The following is a 19,949-nucleotide window of genomic DNA, read 5'->3' as shown; positions in this document are numbered from 1 at the left end:
CGATTTTCCGAAGTTACGGAGTTTCTTTTTATGCGATCTTTCGAAGTTACGCAGTTTCTTTTTACGCGATATTTCGAATTTACGCAGATTTCCGAAGTTACGCGGATTTCCGAAGTTACGGAGTTTCTTTTTATGCGATCTTTCGAAGTTACGCAGTTTCTTTTTACGCGATTTTCCGAAGTTACGCAAATTTTCGAAGTTACGCGGATTTCCGAAGTTCTTTTTACGCGATTTTGCGAAGTTACGCAGATTTCCGAAGTTACGCGGATTTCCGAAGCTATGGATTTCTTTTTATGCGATCTGCGTGGATTTTAGAAGTTACGCATTTTTAAGCGGATTTCTGAAATTATGCGGATTTTTTTCATGCGGATTTCTGAAGTTACGCAATTTTTTCCACAGATTTTCGAATAAACGCGGTTTTTCACGCAGATTTCCGATGCTACGGGGTTTTATTACTAGCGGGTTTCCGATGTTAAGTGACTTCTTTTACGCTGATTTCTGGAGTTACGACATTTTTGTCAAGTGGATTTTCTTATTTACGCGGATTTCAGAAGTTACGCACTAACTTTTTACGTGATCTCCGAAGTTACACGTTTTTTATGCGGATTTCCAAAATTACGCACTTTCTTTCAACGTGCATTTTAGTTTTTAACGAAGATTTCTGAAGTTACTCGGCCTTTTTTACGGGGATTTTCGAAGTAAAGCAAATTTTTTAAGCGGATTCCCGAAGTTACACAATTTTCTTTTGTCGTGGATTTCCGAAGTTACGCGGGTTTCAAAAACTATGCAGTGTCTATTTACGCGGATTTCCGAAATTACACTGTTTTTTCTACAAGGATTACACGAATTTCCAAAGTTACGTGGATTTCCGAAGTTACGCATTTTCTGCGCGGTTTTCCGAAGTGTACCCGTTTTTTTTTAAGTGGATCTCGGAAGTTACGCGGATTTCTTAAGCTACGCAGTTTCTTTGTTTAACTTATGCGCTTTTTTGCGCGGATTTCCGAAGTTACGCGAAGTTACGTAATTTTTTACACGGATTTGCAAAGTTATACGGATCTCCGAAGTTACGCAATTTTTTGTGCGACTTTCCGAAGTTACCCGTTTTTAATGCGGATTTCTGAAGTTACGCAGTTTCTTTTTGCGCGGCTTTTAACGAAGATTTTCGGATCTACGCGGCTTTTTCACGAAGATTTCCGAGGTTACAAAGTTTTTTTTTACGCGGATTTCCAAAGTTACGCAGTTTCTTTGTTTAAATTACGCTTTTTTGCGTGGATTTCCGAAGTTACGCAATTTATTTTACACGGATTCCCAAAGTTACGCTGATTTCCGATGCAATGCATTTTTTGTGCGGTTTTCCGAAGTTACCCGGTTTTTTGAAGTGGATTTCGGAAGTTGCGCGGATTCCTGAAGTTACGTAGTTTCTTTCTACGCGGTTTTTAACGAAGATTTCCGAAGTTACGCGGCCTTTCACGAAGTTTTTTTTTTTTTCACGCGGATTTCCGAAGTTACGCGGTTTTTAACGAAGATTTCCGAAGTTATGCAGTTTTTTATGCGTATTTCCGAAATTACGCAGTTTCTTTTGCGAAGTTACATGGATTTCAGCATTTATGCAGTTTTCTTCATGCGGATTTCCGAAGTTACACTTTTTTTTTTCAGGTGATCGTAGTTAAGCGGTTTCTTTTAAACGGATCTCCGAAGATTTCTAAATTTCCGAAGTTATGCAGTTTCGTTTTACTTGAACTTACGTGGCTACTCGGGTTTTAGGTGGATTTCCGAAGTTACGCGTTTTTTGCACAGATTTTCGAAGCTACGTATCATAATTTTTTTAATCGGATCTCTGAAGTTACTCATTTTTTACGCGGATTTCCGAAGCTGCGCAGGTTACTAATTTTTTCACGTGAATTCTCGAAGTTACGCGTTTTTTTTGCGCGAATTTCCAAAGTTATGCGTTTTTAACGAAGATTTCCGAAGTTACGCAGTTTTTAAGTGAATTTCCGAAGCTACGCAGTTTCTTTGAACACGATTTTTAACAAAGATTACCGAAGTTACGCGGTTTTCTTCGAAGATTTCCAAAAGAACGCAGTTTTTTACGGGGATTTCCGAAGTTACTTCTCTATACGGATTTCCGAAACAACGCGGTTTTTTTCTACGCAGATTTCCGAACTTACGCAGTTTCTTTTTATGCGGATTTCCGGATTTAGGCGATTTTTTCAAGTTACGCGTTTTTTTTTCGCGGATTTACGAAGTTTTTTACGTTTTTTACGCAGATTTCCGAAGTTTTTTTTGAGCGAATTCCTGAAGCTACACACTTTTGAAGCGGATTTTCGAACTACGTTATTTTCTACAGTTTTTATGCAGATTTCCGAAGTTACTAATTAGTAATTTACTTTATTCGTGGTTGATTTGTTATTTCTAATATAAAAGTCTACAAAAGCGGACGCCAAATTTCAGCCTACTTGGGTTATGAACAGTCCTTAACTAACACGCTAATGAACTGAATGTCATGACATTTTAACAGATAACATCATAAGGATGACTGTCTGGAACGCTAGATGGATTAACAATTAGTGACGCCATCTGTCTGTCTGATCGGGGATTTGTTGACCGAAGTGTTATTACCAATTTTGATAACGCATAATGTTTTTAATAGCTTTGATAAAATATTTCAGCGGCTCCAAGTTTAAATAGGGTGGTCGAGAAGCGACCCTAAAGCCCTCAAATCTCGGATCAATAATCACCAGATACAAAAACCTTCAACCAAAAGTGTCCCATGGAAGCCAAAGAAGAAATCAACACGAAAAAAAAAACTACCGGTTAATTTCTTGGAACCCAATCTGACAGTCGAATCTCCGACCAGCGCACGAATCAATCAACTTTGACCAGCAGAGTCCAGCCAGCAAGCGGCTGCATTCCGTGAGTTCGAGCTCAAATTCCACACCGGGCATCAAGTCCCGAAAGTTTAAAGTCGACGACGATGGAAGCCTCCGATGTATGGTTGGTGCCACCAGCGCAAAATAACTTTTCGACCCCTGGTCTGGCAACGCAGGGGTCTTTGTCTGTGTGTGTTGGTTCGATGAGTCCAACAAACAGCAAAAATTATGATAGTGCGTGATTTTCATTTCCATTTTCTCGGGTTTTTTTATTGTAGATGGCCGAAGACCTACTGGAAATGACAGAAGAGATCGTACGAAGCGAGAGATGACGAACGATCGAACGCTCGGGGCCTACCTGGACCGAAGTGGCAGCGATCCGTCGGTTTATTTTGTAGGCCAGAACTCGAAGCAAAAGAGATGGCCAAGATTGTTTGGTGCTTGGCTTCTAGCAGCAGTTCGAGAGCGTAAAAAGAAGCGAAGAAAGAAAGCAATGAAACGATCGCAGAAACGAGACAACATGAAGATCATAATCGTGCCCGGGATCGGCGAAATTTACTTTACTTCGCCGCGTGATCAGCAGACGACAACACCGCGAGAGAGAGGGAGAGAGAGAGAGAGAGAGAGAGAAGAGGTCAACTAGGCTACAGACAAAAGCCAAATTTGGAAAGAAAGCAACAGAATTGAACTGATTAAAAAATCATCTCCGAGAAAAGAGACCACCGTGCCTGTGGATGAGTCGTTTTGGTGAACGGAAATTAAAAACCATTTATTTCGAGTGTAGCGCGCGGGCGACCACAAACAAATTTTAATCGTTTCTTTTATTGTTTTGTGAGATAAACAACAAGCCGCGCACGAATCTATAAAAAAAACTGATAGACCGGACCGGATTTTTATTACGCGGAATGAAAGAACAGAACCGTTTTGGGGGCCATTAGGAAGATGGCAGTAAAAAAAAAACCAAAACACAAGGCTTTTGTTTACATTGGTTTAGGGGCTGTGAAGTCCAGGGACTGTCCGCTGAATCGGGCTGAACCCGACTGGACCCACGGAGAACGAGGCCAACTACAAATTCGCAGCAGACAAACGGTCTGTTGATGTTTTATTTCCTTTCAATTATTTCCATTTTGGTTGGTTGTGTGTGATGTGGCTATTAAAAACATGTGAAAACAATGTTTACCTTTTTGCACCTTCCCTGGTTTCCCGGGCTGCTGGGAAGGATGATGACCGCTGATGCTGCTGATGATTTGGGGTGTGTCTGCTCTCCCACGCGCGTCCAATAAGGCTTAGTCGAACCGGAGGAAATGAGGGGAGACGGGGATAAAGGGACCACAATTCGTTTGTTTGAACAATGGCAAACCATGGCGATACATGAACTGAATACTCCCGCAAGCCTGGAGCGAATAATTTTTTGGGATTTGATTCGGGTAAAGTCGCTGTTTAATCTCCTGGCGCTTTGAAGTTGGTTTGTGAAAATCGTTTGAGGGTTGGGCGGGCTCATCATCGCCTGGGTCGCCTGGGACGGGGAAAGGGAAAACAATCGATCGTAAAACAAAAAAAAATACAGTCAGTCAGACTCCGAACTCCATGATTCATGAGAGGCTGTGGCTGTGGAAAATTGAAGGTTGTTGTTACACAGTCCGTGCTTTGCGCTAGGACGTGTCCGGGCCATGTAATTTGGGACGGTATGAACCCGGCTGTTGTTGTTGTTATTGTTATCGCTAATAAATGGTTGCTCAAAAGTAAAAGCTTGTCTTATTTTTAATGACAGACTGCATCCCTTCGTTCTGTGACATGAAGCCATTCGGAGCACGGATCGTGACGGTTTGGAAACGCCATTGTTCAGAGCGGAGAAAGGCTACAGTTTTTTATCGGCGATAACTTCACGACGAAGAAAATCATGTATTTTTTTTTTCATAAGATGAGATTGGATAAGGTCACATCCAAAAATTGTGCCTGCTGAAAGGCTTTTTCCCGGTTCCCAATTTTGCATGAATATACAACAAAAGGCAAAAGTCATTTCCGTTTTCGAAGTTTTACGAAGTTGACTTCTGAACGTCATACGACACAACAATCGATCGAGAACAGCTATGGCAGATTATGCACGGATACGGGTTTCCGGATAAACTGACGCGATTGGTCAAAGCAACAATGGATAGTCCATTCGAATCTTGGAGAGGGCTACGACAAGGTGATGGATTCTCTTGTCTCTTGTTTAATATTGCTTTGGAATCGCCACGAGTAGCACGATCTTCCGAAAGTCCGTACAACTTTTGGCTTCGCTGATATTGTAACACGTAGCCTTGAGAAGATGATGAAAACATACATCGGACTTTAAGCTGAAACTGAACGAATCGGACTGACTTTTAATGCGTAGAAAACAAAATACATGAGAGGAACACGCTCTAAAGAAGAAAGACTAAGCCTCCCACCACGAATATCGACAATCGGTGACGATATCGAGGTGGTTGACGAGTTCCTGTATTTGGACTTACTGGTGACCGTCTTTAATGATACCATCAGAGAAATTCAGAGGCATCGTGCGTACTTTGGACTCACAAAAGCCCCTTCGATCAAGAAAAGTACGCCACCGCACGAAAATGGCCATCTACCAAACGCTCATTAGACCGGTTGTTCTCTATGGCCACGAGACTTGGACTATGTTGGCAGAGGACCAACGCGCCCTCAGTATTTTCGAAAGAAAGGTGCTACGGACCATCTATGGCAGAGTGCAGATGAAAGACGGAACGTGGAAACGGTGTATGAATCACGAATTGCAACAGCTGATAGGAGAACCAATCATCGTACGGACAGCTAAAATCGGACGTCTACGATGGGCTGGACATGTCATAAGGATGCCGAACGACAGTTCAGTGAAAATTGTTCTTGAATCTAATCCGGCTGGAACACGAAAAAGAAAAGCTCAGCCAGCAAGATAGATCGATCAAGTATCCGTGTCCCGAGTAGCTGGCGTCAAGTAGCCATGACCATGATTTATGTGGAGACGTATGCTTGCTATAGCAAAGGCCATCCCAGAACTATAGCTGCTAGTTAAGGCAAGTAAGCGTTCTTCAACATTCCCGTGTGCGGCATACTATCGATCGGTAGGATCACAACAAGCGTCGTAGTGGAGCTAAGAATCGGAAACTGTAATTGAAGGTGCTGAGGACGATTAGGACAAACCTGAGACTGTCAGTTTAGGATATAGGCAAGAAATTCATTGCTCACCAGAGCACGGCTGACTGGCCCGGAAGTTTTACAGTGAAATTACGAAAGATACATCTTCATAGGCGATGATTATAGGCGACTTCCCGGTAGCAAAATTTTGTTGTGAATCTCGATGTGACGATAGATTCACAAAAAAAGCTTATGATCAGGCAAGGTATTTACAGCAGCGGACAAAAAACCCAAATTCTCTTAATAAACAAGACTATGGATTCCGAAATGTACGAGCAGCAGGAATATTTGAAACAACGTATTTTTCCGCACACTAAAGCTGTAACAGCCTGATACAGCATTACACAAAAAATAGTTGTTCGACACTGAGATATCGCAGATTCAAACATAATATGATTACTAATTCAATATTCAAAGTATTGTCCATCGCTAGCCATTAGTTTTTTTTCCATTTGCCTGGCAATTCATGGATACCCTTTTGAAGGAGTGCTGCTCAGTCAGACCATGCTCCATCGACCGGAACAAATGGCAATCGAAAGAAGTAATGTCCGAGCTGTACTACGGGTGCGGTAGGACTTCCCATTTGAGCTTTTCTAGGTATGTTTTTATCGGTGGTGCAACATGTGGGCGAGCATAGCCATGCTGCAAAATTCTTTTTTCGTGTCTATCGGTGTATTGTGTGTGTTTTTCCTTACAATGCTCGCCTAAAACGCATCAATTGTCGTTGATAGACCTCTCTCGAGATCCTGTCATTCGGTTCGCAGCAGCTCATAATACGCCACAACCAACGGTCGTCGATGATGATACGTCACCCGACGTTTTGGACCATCGTAATGAACCCAATTTTCGATGTCAGTAACAAGTCGTTGCACTAAAAAAAAAAAACCTTTTGATTTATGCCTTTGAAGCAGTTGTTCGCACGGCGTCCCTCGGCTTCAATTCAAACGGCACCCAATTGTCTACCTTTCGGATCATTTCCATTGCTTTTAAATGTACTAACTGACTAACTCCGAGTGATTTTGCAAGCTATTTTTGCATTTCCGACGGATCTTGATCGAGCAATTCTTCTTCTTTAAATTCTGGTGACCCTTTGGCTCCTTCTTCGTCTTCCAAACAAAAATTGCCACTTTAAAATTGTGCAAATTAATTCGAACACGTTCGCTCATCTAGAGTATGTTTACCATATGCTTCCATAAAGATACAATGACTTTCGGCGGCTGTTTTCTATGTATTGAAATTAGGACGAACGCCTCATTTCAATGGCCGCAAAATTCGATATTTTGTTAGTGTTTTCACTTCAGCTAAATGATACCTAATGCTTCTGAAACTTATTTGTACACCTATTATTCGCTGTAGGAATCGCAAATCCTTACTGAACACAACCAATGCGTTTGATCTGAGCATTGGAAACTTGACGACCGCAGTAGCAGCAACGTGCGTTCCGGAAACTCTTGTGCACATGTCATCGTCTTTGGAAATGTGTTATATTTCATTTGAGCATCCGTTCGTAAGTATCGCTTCATTATGGTTCTGTTAACTGTTGGTGCTTGAAAAATTGACAAAGTTTTGTGCAATGATTCATGTGCACTTAGTGCTAATCGGTTGCTAGAGTTGAACTTACCGTCTTTTCGGCGATTTGCTAATGCTAATGCACTGGTTAGTCGAAGACGAAACGTAAATAACAACTTCGAAAATCGCCTGTCTCCAAATTTCACTCTTAAGTAAATTCATTTTACTGTATAACGAGGTGCATTTCCGATCAATTTCCTTTGTGAGATTGATACACTTTTGACACGGTCAAGTCCAGAATCCTTCAGTTCAAGAGTTCAAGTTTCGAGTTCCGTCACAAATTCCGGTTCTAGAATTAAGGTTCAGAATTCAGTTTCTGAAGTCGATTCCAGAATTCAGGTTTCGAACTTAGTTTCAGAATCCAGGTCTGGAATTCAGCGCTTGAATCCAGATTCAGAATTTCGTTCCAGAACCCAGTTTCAGAATTCAGGTTCCGAATTGAGATCCAGAACTAAGTATCGGAATACATTTCCAGAGTTCGGGTCCGGAATACGTTGCCAGAATTCAGTTTCTAAAGCCGATTTCAGAATTCTGTTATAAAATCCAAATATCGAACTCAGTTTCAGAATCCAGGTCTGTAATTCAGCTTCTGAATCCAGATTAAGAATTCCGTTCCACTGTAAACACTGTAAATGGCCGTTTCAGATTCTATCGGTTATTGAGAGGCAAGCATTTTCCGAAAAATCACTATAATTCTTTTACTGCCCTGAATTTTTTCACGATTATCAAACTTATTCACAAAACTTGTGGTGATGAAAAGCGTTACTTTTCTGATATTTATTTAGCAGTGCCTACGATTTATTTAACCATACAATTTTTCAACATTTAGGATAACTAGTTTTGAGAAATTTTACAAATTTTACACTGACTGTAAACTTATTTATTCTATTTATTTAGCTGTTTTCATTATAATAGAAGTTTTTGTTGATAGTTTTGATCGACGAGGTTGATGGCGACAAAATTAAAACCTTCAAAATTTAGGACTTTTATGGATTGAACGGCATTATTCAGATAATGAGGTTACAGGCTTATCATTCGAACAGTGTTGCTAGTTTTACTTTCGCTTCTGTTAGAGAAGGATTATTGAATTAATTTTTTCAGGCAAACAGCTATCACTGTATCGATGTTAGCCAATTATTTTTCGTTTTACTGAAATTCTCTTATAATTTTGTATACAATTTTATTACACATCCTTACATAATTGGTTCAAGTGCTGTTTTTTGTTTGCAATGCACTCTTCTTTCAGCGGTAAAAGAATTGTTAGAATTGAAAACAAAAACCTCTTTCTAATCCACCTAGTGGTGTGATAATGCCTTTCTCTTGTCTTTCAGACAGTCTAATTATAACAGCGTTTTTTTTTTCATTAAAGGAATTTCCGACAGGAATTAGGGCTGAAAATTCCTGTCAAAAATTCATTCAAATTAATTCGTTTAGTTCACCAAAACGGCCTTAAACGCTTACGTCGCATATTCGACAACATTTCCGAGCCCAAAAGTATCAGCAACTTGAACTTGATCATTGGTTACTTCTTGAAAAAATTTACAGAAAAAACACGATTTGTACGTTACGTCACTTATACGATAGCATCTCCGAAACCGAAAATATCTGCAATATTATCTTCGAACTTGAGCTATGATCCGAACGATAACGAGCTTAGGATTGTTGAAACCGATTCAGCTATCTCCGAAAAAATTGAGCGGAGTAAAAATTGCGTTTTGTCGGTTACGTCACTTATAGCATTGAATCTCCGGCACCGGAAGTGACAGCAAATTGATCTTCTAATTTGATTGCACAACTCAAGAGTAGCTTTCTCAACATCTCAAATACCTGAAAAAACATGTTTTACCGTTCATCAGAGCACACAAATAACTAGTAAAACTTTGACTAGATTTAGCATACTGCCACTACAGTGGTTTCGTTGAATTGCCCTGCATGTTGCCCGATCGAAGAATATGGAGAAATGTAAAGTGGAAACTGAAAAAGTTTAGAAATGTCACTCTGAATATTTCAAAGATGAAGATATGAGGGAATACATTTTGACTACAGTGTCCCAAAGAACATTTTTTTCTTATTTCGTGGTGAAGCTACTGACAGTTGACGAGCAACAGGCGGAGAGAAAAGATGAAAACGAATGATACAACAAAAATTTTTGCGAGAAAAAAAGTATCACCCTTCACTCTTCTCCTTCCTTTGGCGATGATCTACCAACTAAGCTAGTTCGATCACAATATATTGAAGATGATCAAACCTTCGATTGACTTTCAACGATTTGTGTTTTAGTCTTTGTGAAGACGTAGATCCGTCTTGAGCTAGTCCCCGGTTAGGAGTTAGCTACGGGTTCGAGTCCCGTTTCTGCGGTAACATTTTCACAGATTTCATTACATAATTACATTCACATGTCAATTTTCCAATCTGTTTTCTCCGTTAGATATTGATCACATTTAAAACTAGCTCTAGACGGCTCTACGCCTTAACAAAGACTAAAACACAAATCGTTGATGCTCTAGGATCAATATTGTGAAAGTTCTTTGCTATGACTATTTGTCGAAAACTGTTTCAACGAACAAGAATCGTTTTTTAACATTGTTTTTAATCCTGCAATGGTAGATTATCATGTCAATATCTTCAATATTAGAACTTTTGAAACAAAACTTGATACGAAATTGATAAAATTCGAAACCCAAGATGATTATTTTCAATTTCTCCTCCTAACAAGAGCGAATATTACGATCGAAAATACCAATCTAAACACAGTGGAATCGTTTCCGTTGAAAAGAAAACGTGAAATTTTTTTTCCTGGCATCATGCATTATGTATGAGTTTTTTCGTCCGCATTTGGCTAAGTTCAGTCCTTCATTCATTGTGTTGGGTAAGGATAGTTCAAGTTCTTGCACACCCCTGGTAACCTACGAGGGTCAACTGATTACATACCAATTTTGTCAGCAAGTAGCTCGGGAGCCATGACAGTACCGAAAAACTTGTTTACGGAATTGTAATTCAACTTTTCAGAACTTCAAAGAAGATTTTCGAAACACGCATTGGGTTTTAGCGTATTCTAAAGTAGCGTGTTCTAAAGCCACAAAATTTAAGTAAACACACTTGAACTAAAACAAATTCAGATGAATCCTCTCTCGACTGCCATTCGGATAAAAGGCTACAGTTGCAGCAAAACTTATACAATATTGAGCGAGCTGAAAAAAAATCAACGAAAAATATGATATCTCCTTACCCCATACAAAATTCAGTTCTCAATCAAACTCGATCTTCCATTATTAAAAAGAATATTCCCGGTAAACAAAAAGGCGATCCGTTCGAACTACGAATTTGTACGATAAAAGCGAAACCTGCTCCCGGTGCACACACAGACACACACACACACACACACAAACACACATACACACTAACCAAATAAATTGATCTGCGCTCGATGACTCTCAAACAAACAGCGTTATTCCAGTGGCGAAACAAAGCTAAGCTAGCAAGAAAACAGTGCAAAACCATCAAGGAGCGAACCAAAACCAAATTGAATTCCCGTTGACCTCCTCCTCCTCCTCCTCCTCCTCCTTCTTCTTCTGTTCCCACGTAGGGGAGGTAGGAAGGGTGACGACTTCCATGGGCCAAATTCACAGCAATAAATGCGAGCGGTCCGTCGTTCGTCGAGCACCCGATTTTCGGATTTCGGATCGGATGAGAATCTGTTCTCAGTTGGTTTAGCCAGATTCTGAACGGGACCGGGGAGAACTCCGGAGGGTTTAGGTCAGGGCACGACCGGGTGACCAGGGGGGATGGAAAATCATTGATTATTAAAATTGCGAAAATTTCAGCACTTTTTAGAAGTCGAAACCGTTACCCCCAGAGGAGAGGGACGGCACCGAAAGGCAAATCGGCGAACTCTCCGGTGGCGAATGAAATATTGATAACACACGAATGTAGTATATACTTTTTGTGTATGGGTACGGGCGCTCTAGACGAGAGGAAGGGAGAAATCAGATCCCCGGTTAGCCATTCTTCTGCTTAGAGTAGCACAAACAAAACACAACTCTCGGTGTTACAATCGAAGGGGCGGGCGGGCGTTCGGGCGAACGAGCAAGCGAGCGGAGGAAACCTGGGGGACCTGCTGCTGCAAATGCCAAATCAGTGAAACTGTGGCAAAAATAATAGCGCCCCCTGGTTCACTCCGGTTCGTTCGGTGTGCCACTCACTCAATCCGGTGTGAAGCAAAGCAAAGCGAGAAGCGCACGAGTCAAGTTGAAAGTAAATATTTGCTTAAAGTGGTTGTGAACAACGGTTGCCATTCCGAGCAGAGTTGCCATCCGGTTGGCTGGCGATCCGGCCGATGCTAAAAACGGTCAGGAATCTGTTGTTCGATAGAAACCAAATTCTGATGGTTAACGGTTGCATATGTTTGGGTTGAACCTGTCAAGTGCTTTAAAAATATATGATTCGGCAAGCGGTTCGAGGCTACGATGAACCGAGCTTTATTTGAACCGTTTTGTCGTTTGCCGGTCCGGCAACACTGATCCGCAGACGTTCGTTGAATGCTAACATGATATATGCTTCGAAATGTAGTTCTCTTGTTTAGAAAAGGGTTTTCATCTGTTTTTTCTTCGCTCTTTAAAGAAAAGCATTGGAATGCTGCATAGCTGCCTATCTGCAGGAATCCAAGGAAGCTGCAGGCTGACTCTCTGGCTGGAGAAAGTACATAATTCATCTCGGACAGTTTGGGATAGGTAGTGTAACAATCTACTGTTGTGTATGATTATTATTATAGTTATTACTATTATTATAGGAATTGTTCAAAACAAAACTTGCCTTGTGCAGTTTTACTAGCATTTCTCGTAAATCAATTGGAAGCGAAGCAATTTTTTTAAGCACAAACTGTGTCAAAATTGTCTGTTCCTAACTCAAATTATTTTGGCATTAGCATTAGACGAATTTCGTGCCAATTCGAACCAACGTTGGCAACACTCTCTCAGATTTCAATGACACTTTCTGGACATGTAGACTTTGTCACAAGAACCCACATTCTGTTTCTGAAAAATTGATCTAGAATATCTTTCAAAAAAGGTCAAACTTTTTAACCTTTTTTCTACAAATAGCTATTGTTGAAAAATTGCAAATCCTACAAAATAGTACTGTACGAGTGATTTTCACAAAGTTAGTCAAATTTTCGAGTGAAAATACGGGAAAAAAATCTTAATTGAATCCTACACTGATAAAAATCAATCTTGAATATTTGGAGTCAAATTACAAAAAAAACACCATTATTTAAATAAAATTTTGTCTAAACATAGATAATTAATGTTCCCCGATCAGATGGTAATAACAAAATTATAACAACTGAAGTAATTTATATCAGAAATATTTTGTAACAAATTTTGAAATATTTTTGGCTGGTAAGCTGTTGAAATAACAAAAATCATAACAAAAAAGACTCTAACGGGAACAAAATCGTAACAGATTTTGAATCGTTTGTATCACAATTTTTATTGAATTTGATATAATTGCAGATGTCCGAAAACAGAAATTTATAACAATAGTTGTAATAAATTAGTTAGCAAATTCAACACAGAAAAACTATACCACAGCCAATTGTTAGCATCGTTTCAATTCCAAATTGTTGAATGATTTTTTTATTAAATGAGTAATTTATTTAGTGATCTAATTTTCTCTTTTAGTTTTTTGAAATTCTGATCATTATATTTCGATATAAAGCAACGGAAAAACTCATTTTTTCAAATAATGAACTTTATTATGAGTCTTGCAAACGAAAATAAAACATCATAACTGATTTTGTTATTATATTGTTATCATACGTTTTAACTTTCAACTGTTTTCATCTGTTAAATATCTCGAAATAACACAAATTGTTATACATATCAACTGTTGAACTACTTGTGTTATTATTTTGTTATGTGCATCTGATCGGGGATCCCCATTAACCTAGCATATGTATGTTTTTCTAACAAATACTTTTTCTTATCCATCGTTTATACTTTCTGCAAATATTGGGCAACTAGCAGTAGGGTATTCGGTTTAATTTTCTTACAAACTAAGTTTCATTGAAATCTCAGATGATTATGACTTTAAGTTTATTTTTCTGTAAAAAGACAAAAAGTCAGTTTGGACAATAAACAGTTTTTGTTAGAAAGTTTTTTTTTCCTTAACAGCGGCCATCTTGCAATGTAAACTATTTTTTCAGTGTAGGACTTGATAAGGGTATTTTCAGTATTTTTATTTGTCATCTTTCGAAAATAACTATTTGCTAAAAGAAACTTGGCTCTTTTCGAAATGCAGTCTAGATCAATTTTGGAAAAATGAAGTGTTCAAAATGATTTTTTGTCCGGAAAGTTTGATTTAAAACTAAGATAGAGCTGTAACTGTGATTACGATTTCGTGCGAGTTTTGTCATTAACACTTTATCTCTCTAGTTTTTTTTACCGGGTTCATACTGTACATTCAGAACACAATTCCATGTTTGTACTAGAAATATTCCAGAACTAAGGGCCTCGCTTATATTTCAGAATCAACAGATCGACGTAACACACTGAGCATATCTGTACGGGTAGTACTCGTACAGCTGTTTTAGAGGTTTTCTTATTTGTTTCAACAGTCATTTGCCTATCAGTGCGAACAGTGAGCAATGTCCGTCGGTCCCGCTATCTGTGATAGGAATTTGAATCTGAAGTTCATCGATAGTTAAGGAGAGCAGCACTCTATGAAACGGTAGAAAATATGGTTTATTATCATTATTTTACTGTGCGGAAATCAGAGAAGACAGGAATGTTCTTTTTTTGAGAATCTGTAAATGAACATTTGTAGCTAAGAAAAAACTGTTTAATATATTGAAACTATCCAAAGTAGCGAACATATCGAGCATCTCCTGAGTTTTTTTTTTTTTTTTGGAAAGTCGACTTCCCTTTCACACGATAGCTTCCAATGTTGAACTCAGGTGCATCCAAATAATGTATTAAATTGATCATAAGATTTGTTCTCAGATATTATGTGAGTGTTTAATACTTAGGTAGATATAAGCATAAAAACATATATGCAAGAAAAACATGATTTTTGCAAGATCCCTGAAATATTGGGTTGGCACAAAAAATTATTACTACAGATCATTAAATTTTGCCATATATAAAATATTTTCATGAAGTGAAAGAAGAGCAAATAAAAAGCAACCATTTAAGCAAGTTCATTTTCTCTTCCGAATGTTGTGATATGATCACAAATATTTTTCTTACGATTACAGTATTCGAAAGTGGTAAAAAATAGCACACTTTACGTTGTAGTAAATTGGTTTAGAAAATTTAGGTACCTTAGTTAGTAAATATGAACGATTACGAAGAAGAATTACGAGGAAAACAGAAAAAATTGTTATATCATATTTCTAGCAAAATTTCAAATATTTATTCCAGTTGCCAAAATATTGGAGGCATGGCCACTCCAATAAATGGACTTTGCTTTGCTTTATGGACTTCAAGCATGAGCATGGCGCGAGGAGAACGGATCATTTCGCGGAAAGCCATTTTACCGGAAGTCGTTTCACTGAATAGGTCATTTCTACGAAAGGGTAATTTCGAATACATCACATTACTAAATCTGGTAATTCATCAAACATTTCTTTTGTCTTCTGGATTCCAACTACGATATTAAGATGATCGAAAGACTCGGCTAAATGACCCTTTCGGTGAAATGGCTTTCGACGAAATGACCCTAACCCGGCGTGAGTAAATTCAAAGAGCAGTAGCTCCGAAAATATTCAAAGTACTTTGAAATTATGTTCCCAGACAACATATCTATCGATTAAAAACAAATCGAAACCTGGTGAAAAATTTGTTGCTAATTACTTGCGAATTAGTTACGGTGGTTTTGATTTTGTTGTTCAATTTTTTTTTTTCATTTTAAGAGCACTTCGATAAGTTCATATGATGTTGCCAAAACACACCTTTTAAACAAATTTGAAAAACAATTAGAAGCCCAGTGAATAACTTATTTCCAGCTATTTGCTAATTATTTATTTTATCTATATTTTTTTTCTATTGCTTCGTTAAGCTCATATGATGTTACAGAAGCACGCCTTCTAAATAATTTTTTGCGATTTAGTTTCTGATTAGATACGGTGGTTTTGAATTTTATGTTCATTTTTTTTAATATTTTAGTGTTTTGCTATGTTCATATGAATTTAACGTAGCACCTCTCCTGAACAAGCTTTAAAACAAATTGAAACCCAATGAATAAATTGTTGTTAACTAGTTGCTAATTAGTTACCAAATTTTTGAGTTTGTTGATCGATATATTTTTTTATTTCTTCAATCGCTTCGCTAAGCTCATATGATCTGCTGCTGGACGTTTGCAGTGTGAGTTTCGCTTCAAACATGTGCGATTGTGTCATCCGGCTGCTGGTCGTTTGCATTGGAGAAAAAGAAAACTAAAAGTGGACTACAAAGATTACTTCTTTGCAAATCGAAGGTAGAATTCATCAGTTTAGTGCAAGCCTAGAATAATTTTATTAGCTTTGTGCAATTTTCGCCGAGTGAAATTCCCACCAAACGAGCGCAAATGAAGATAGTATTTGGCTGCTTCGAGTTCGAGAAATATGTTTCGAATAGCGTTTAATACTGTAGAGAATTCCACAATTTGGCCGTTTTGAAAGACGGAAATTAATTCCGTATAGCATTTTGATAGTTTCTTTCACTCAAATATTGAGATGTATGAAACGACTTGTGTGACGAATTTCTTCTAGGTCTAGGCTCAAACTTAAAAATGACTTGGCTGGCGCCCTTCTTCCTGGAATACAAACGTAATCATCTGTAACAAAAGAGTCATTTTAAGGACTCCAAAGCCGCTAACGGTCCTTTTCAGGACCCCAAAAGTAACGTCAAGAACTTATTTAGAAAACTGTCTTAAATTGCCGTTCTAATTCCTAGAATACTAACGCAATTATCCGAAACCGAGTGGTCCTTTTCAGGGCTACAAAATCTTAAACGGTCAAACGGTATCAAATCAGTAAATATCTAACACATGGATCAATAAGTCCCGAGACTAACAATGGAAACAACATTTTTTTTGCAAATTTTTTTCTTATTCATCAACATAATCACCTTTTAGGGTGATACAATGGTTCTAACGTTTTTCCAATTTTTCAATACCATGTTTATAAAAAAATTTATCTCTCGCTTCAAAATAAGTTTCAGTTTCAGCGATGACCTCCTCATTTGAGCCAAATCTTTTTCCCTGGAGCATTTTTTTAAGATCAGCAAAGAGCCAGTAGTCACTGGGGGCTAAATCTGGCAAGTATGGGGGGTGGGGAAGCAGATCAAAGCCCAATTCGTTCAATTTCGCCATTGTTTTAATTTTTTTTGCTGTTTTTGTTCCATCGAAAGCAATCGCGGCACCCACTTGGAAAAAACCTCATGAAGGATAGTAAATACACTTCCATATGATATCTGTGTCATCTCAGCAATCTCACGGAGCTTCACTTTACGATCTTTCATTACAATTTTTGGCACTTCACTCACATTTTCCGGTGTAACGGCTTCCACAGGTCTACCCGAGCGTTCCGCGTCATTTGTGTCGATACGACCACGTTTAAACTCGGCGAACCACTGACAAATCGTTGCTTTTGATGGACAAGAGTCCGGATAACATTTTTCAATCCATTGTTTCGCTTGCACGGTGTTTTTACCCATTAAAAAACAATGTTTTATCAAAACACGAAACTCGGTTTTTTCCATTTTTTAAACAAACTACAAAACGACTTTACTCCAACCTCGATAACTCAGCTGTTTCTGGTCGGATCGACTTAAAATTTTGACCCGTTTCAAGCAAAGGTTAGTACTCTAGAAAGACGTGGTTACTGGTTTACTACGAGCGCCATCTCTGCTTTAGTCTCGGGACTTATTGATCCATATGTTATATGCATCTCTGATTCTGAAATTATCTACTCCAAGTTTTTTTTTTAATTTCAATCACCCTACGCGCATTTTCAGATTGGTTCAGTTTTAGTTTATCGGCGAATTTATTCATGAATTCTGTATTCTTCTGATGAAAATTCATTTCCCAAAAAATTTATGTTAAAAAATAATATCAGATGAATCTAATGTACGAACTGTTTTCTAAAACATCATCGAAGAGAATGTTCGCTAGCAATATTTTCAAAACTGATTTTTTGCCATGTGAAATCAGTTTCAGGTAGAATCGCGTTTGCAAAACAAAATAATAAGTTATTGAAATTAATGTCTTATTCATTCCTAGTTTAAATGAATTTCCACCTTTTATACCGTAAGAATTCTGAAAGCGAAGCATTGAAAGTTTTCAAAACTCACACAATCAATCCAATAGTACGTACGATTATCAATATTCGAAAGTGTGAAAAAAGCACGTCAATTTTATTCGCATTCACGTCATCCAGTTATGTCGCTGACATTACTCACCCGTCTTTTTTTTTTGTCGATTACTGCCCATAAAACAAGTCGAAACTGTGTTCAGAGAGAGGTGAGTCTATTATCAAAAATGGTGACGATTATTGTGCAAGTGCTTTCATGTTAAACAGAACAAAATTCTGAACAAAATTTTGTACTTTGCTTTCGGAGACACAAGTTCTTCTAACTTATCGACCTCCTTTGCTTTGAAATTAACCAAACTCGGCAGCCATCTCATTAACTCAACACGAAACAGAAATCCGATTTCCGAACAAGCATTTCACCTCATGACGATGTCTTGATTCACTCCATTTAGCCGAACTGAGTTTGACAATTGCCAAACATGCATTCCTGATGATTTCTCCCCGACCTGCGCTGAACCATGAACCGTGAACATCTATATTGGATAACCCTGCAACCGTCCAAATTACCGTTGACAGTGTAATCCGGTTCGAGGTTCTTCGATAAAAGAAAAAAAAGAAAGGCAAAAAACTACTGGTTGTGTATTACTTTAAAGCCAACCTTAGCAGAAAAAAAAACAAGATCGCAACCACTCGATCGATCCGTTCGCGGTCAGTCCTGGGAAGAAAACAACAACCGAGGGAAGGAACAAAAAAAGGGGGCACAGTTTTTGCGCGCTCCCAGCATCGAGAAATGATGATACTTATCCACCGAGAAGGGGTTTCTGGTATTGCGGTCGAATAAGTCGGTTCGGTTTCTCGGAACTCTCAAAGCCCATTGAGAATCATTCATTAGCGGAGCTAAGCTTTCGCTCGGTATCCAAATTGTCTAAGAGCCCAGTCTTCACAAAGCGACCGGGCAAAAAAAACGAAAGCTAGCTACGGTCAAAGAACCGAGATTATCGAACTAGGCTGACTGACGGGTTTGGACGATTTGAAACTACGCTTTTTTTTTTTCATTCAGAAAAGCAAATTACATCAAAACCTCCGGCGAATCCCTCCCCCGATCGATCCGACGGTCGTCAAGATGTTGGCAATTCTAGTGCGCGCCTTCTCCAACTTAGCCTCACTTGGTTCACACACAAACTCATAATTGGTTAATTCATTTGAAATCATCTTTCTCCCGTTTCGGAGATAAATGCCTGCTGCTGAAACGCATGACGATTCGACGGACCCCGCCGATGGTGTGTGTGTGCATAGTTGCAGTTCAAATTAAGGCAGGAAAGGAAGAAACGTAGAGAGAAAGAGAGATAAAAACAACCTTTCACTCTGGTCCGAAACACCGAAACTGGATTGCATTTTGCCTTTCCCATTCTTTGCTTGCCAGCCGTTTGGCGCAGGAAAACGAAACGATTAGACGATTGTAATCATTTCAATTTTGGTAAATACTATGTACGGGATCGGTGATCGTCGAACAGCCGCATTTGAAGCTGATCGATCTTCTTTCGTTTTTTTCGGTTCTGATTGGATGGGAAAAATATTGTTTCTGTAGCGTTTCGTCTCCGATTCGTCAGAAAATAGCAGTTCAAATTATTCTACTGGTGCGACTTAGAAGTTCAACTGAAACCTTTAAACAGACCTAAACTTTCCTTTAGTCACAATAATTTAAGTAAATATTTTTTTCCTTCAAGATAATAACAAACGTTTCGAGCAATTCTGAGACATTTGGCATTAAACAAAACTTTTCGATTTCGGAAATTTCATGTATGGGTTTTAGTGATAGGAATGTTTAAACAGTGCTGGTTTCGACGCTACAAAGATTTTCGAAGCATCAAAAGAAGCATGCATGAAAAGCTTCAAACATTTACTTAATGGTTGAACGGTGCGTTGAACAAATGCGGTATTGTTTCCCAACCAGGCACGCTTCATCTAAGTACATCGGTTTCTGACGAATCGCGATCCTTATTCTTCTCCGTATTTTTTCGAATAGCTTGCTCTGAGCGAGCTTC

General features: G+C 38.6%; 1 protein-coding gene across 11 annotated transcripts in view; it reads left to right on the top strand.

Annotated features, from left to right (window-relative positions):
• LOC131425916 (ephrin type-B receptor 1) overlaps positions 1-19,949 on the top strand; it is a 166,327-nt gene that overhangs the window by 5,987 nt on the left and 140,391 nt on the right. The window contains exon 1 of one of the 11 annotated variants that reach the window (XM_058588211.1): positions 12,248-12,346. The exons of the other annotated variants lie outside the window; for them this stretch is intronic. The gene's annotated coding sequence lies outside the window, so the exon portion shown is untranslated. Of the gene's footprint in view, positions 1-12,247; positions 12,347-19,949 lie in introns of those variants that run through there. 11 annotated transcript variants of the gene reach the window in all.

The sequence above is a fragment of the Malaya genurostris genome, chromosome 1 (genome assembly GCF_030247185.1).
Source record: "Malaya genurostris strain Urasoe2022 chromosome 1, Malgen_1.1, whole genome shotgun sequence".
Classification (NCBI taxonomy): Eukaryota; Metazoa; Arthropoda; class Insecta; order Diptera; family Culicidae; genus Malaya; species Malaya genurostris.
This window is presented reverse-complemented; position numbering and strand designations above follow the sequence as displayed.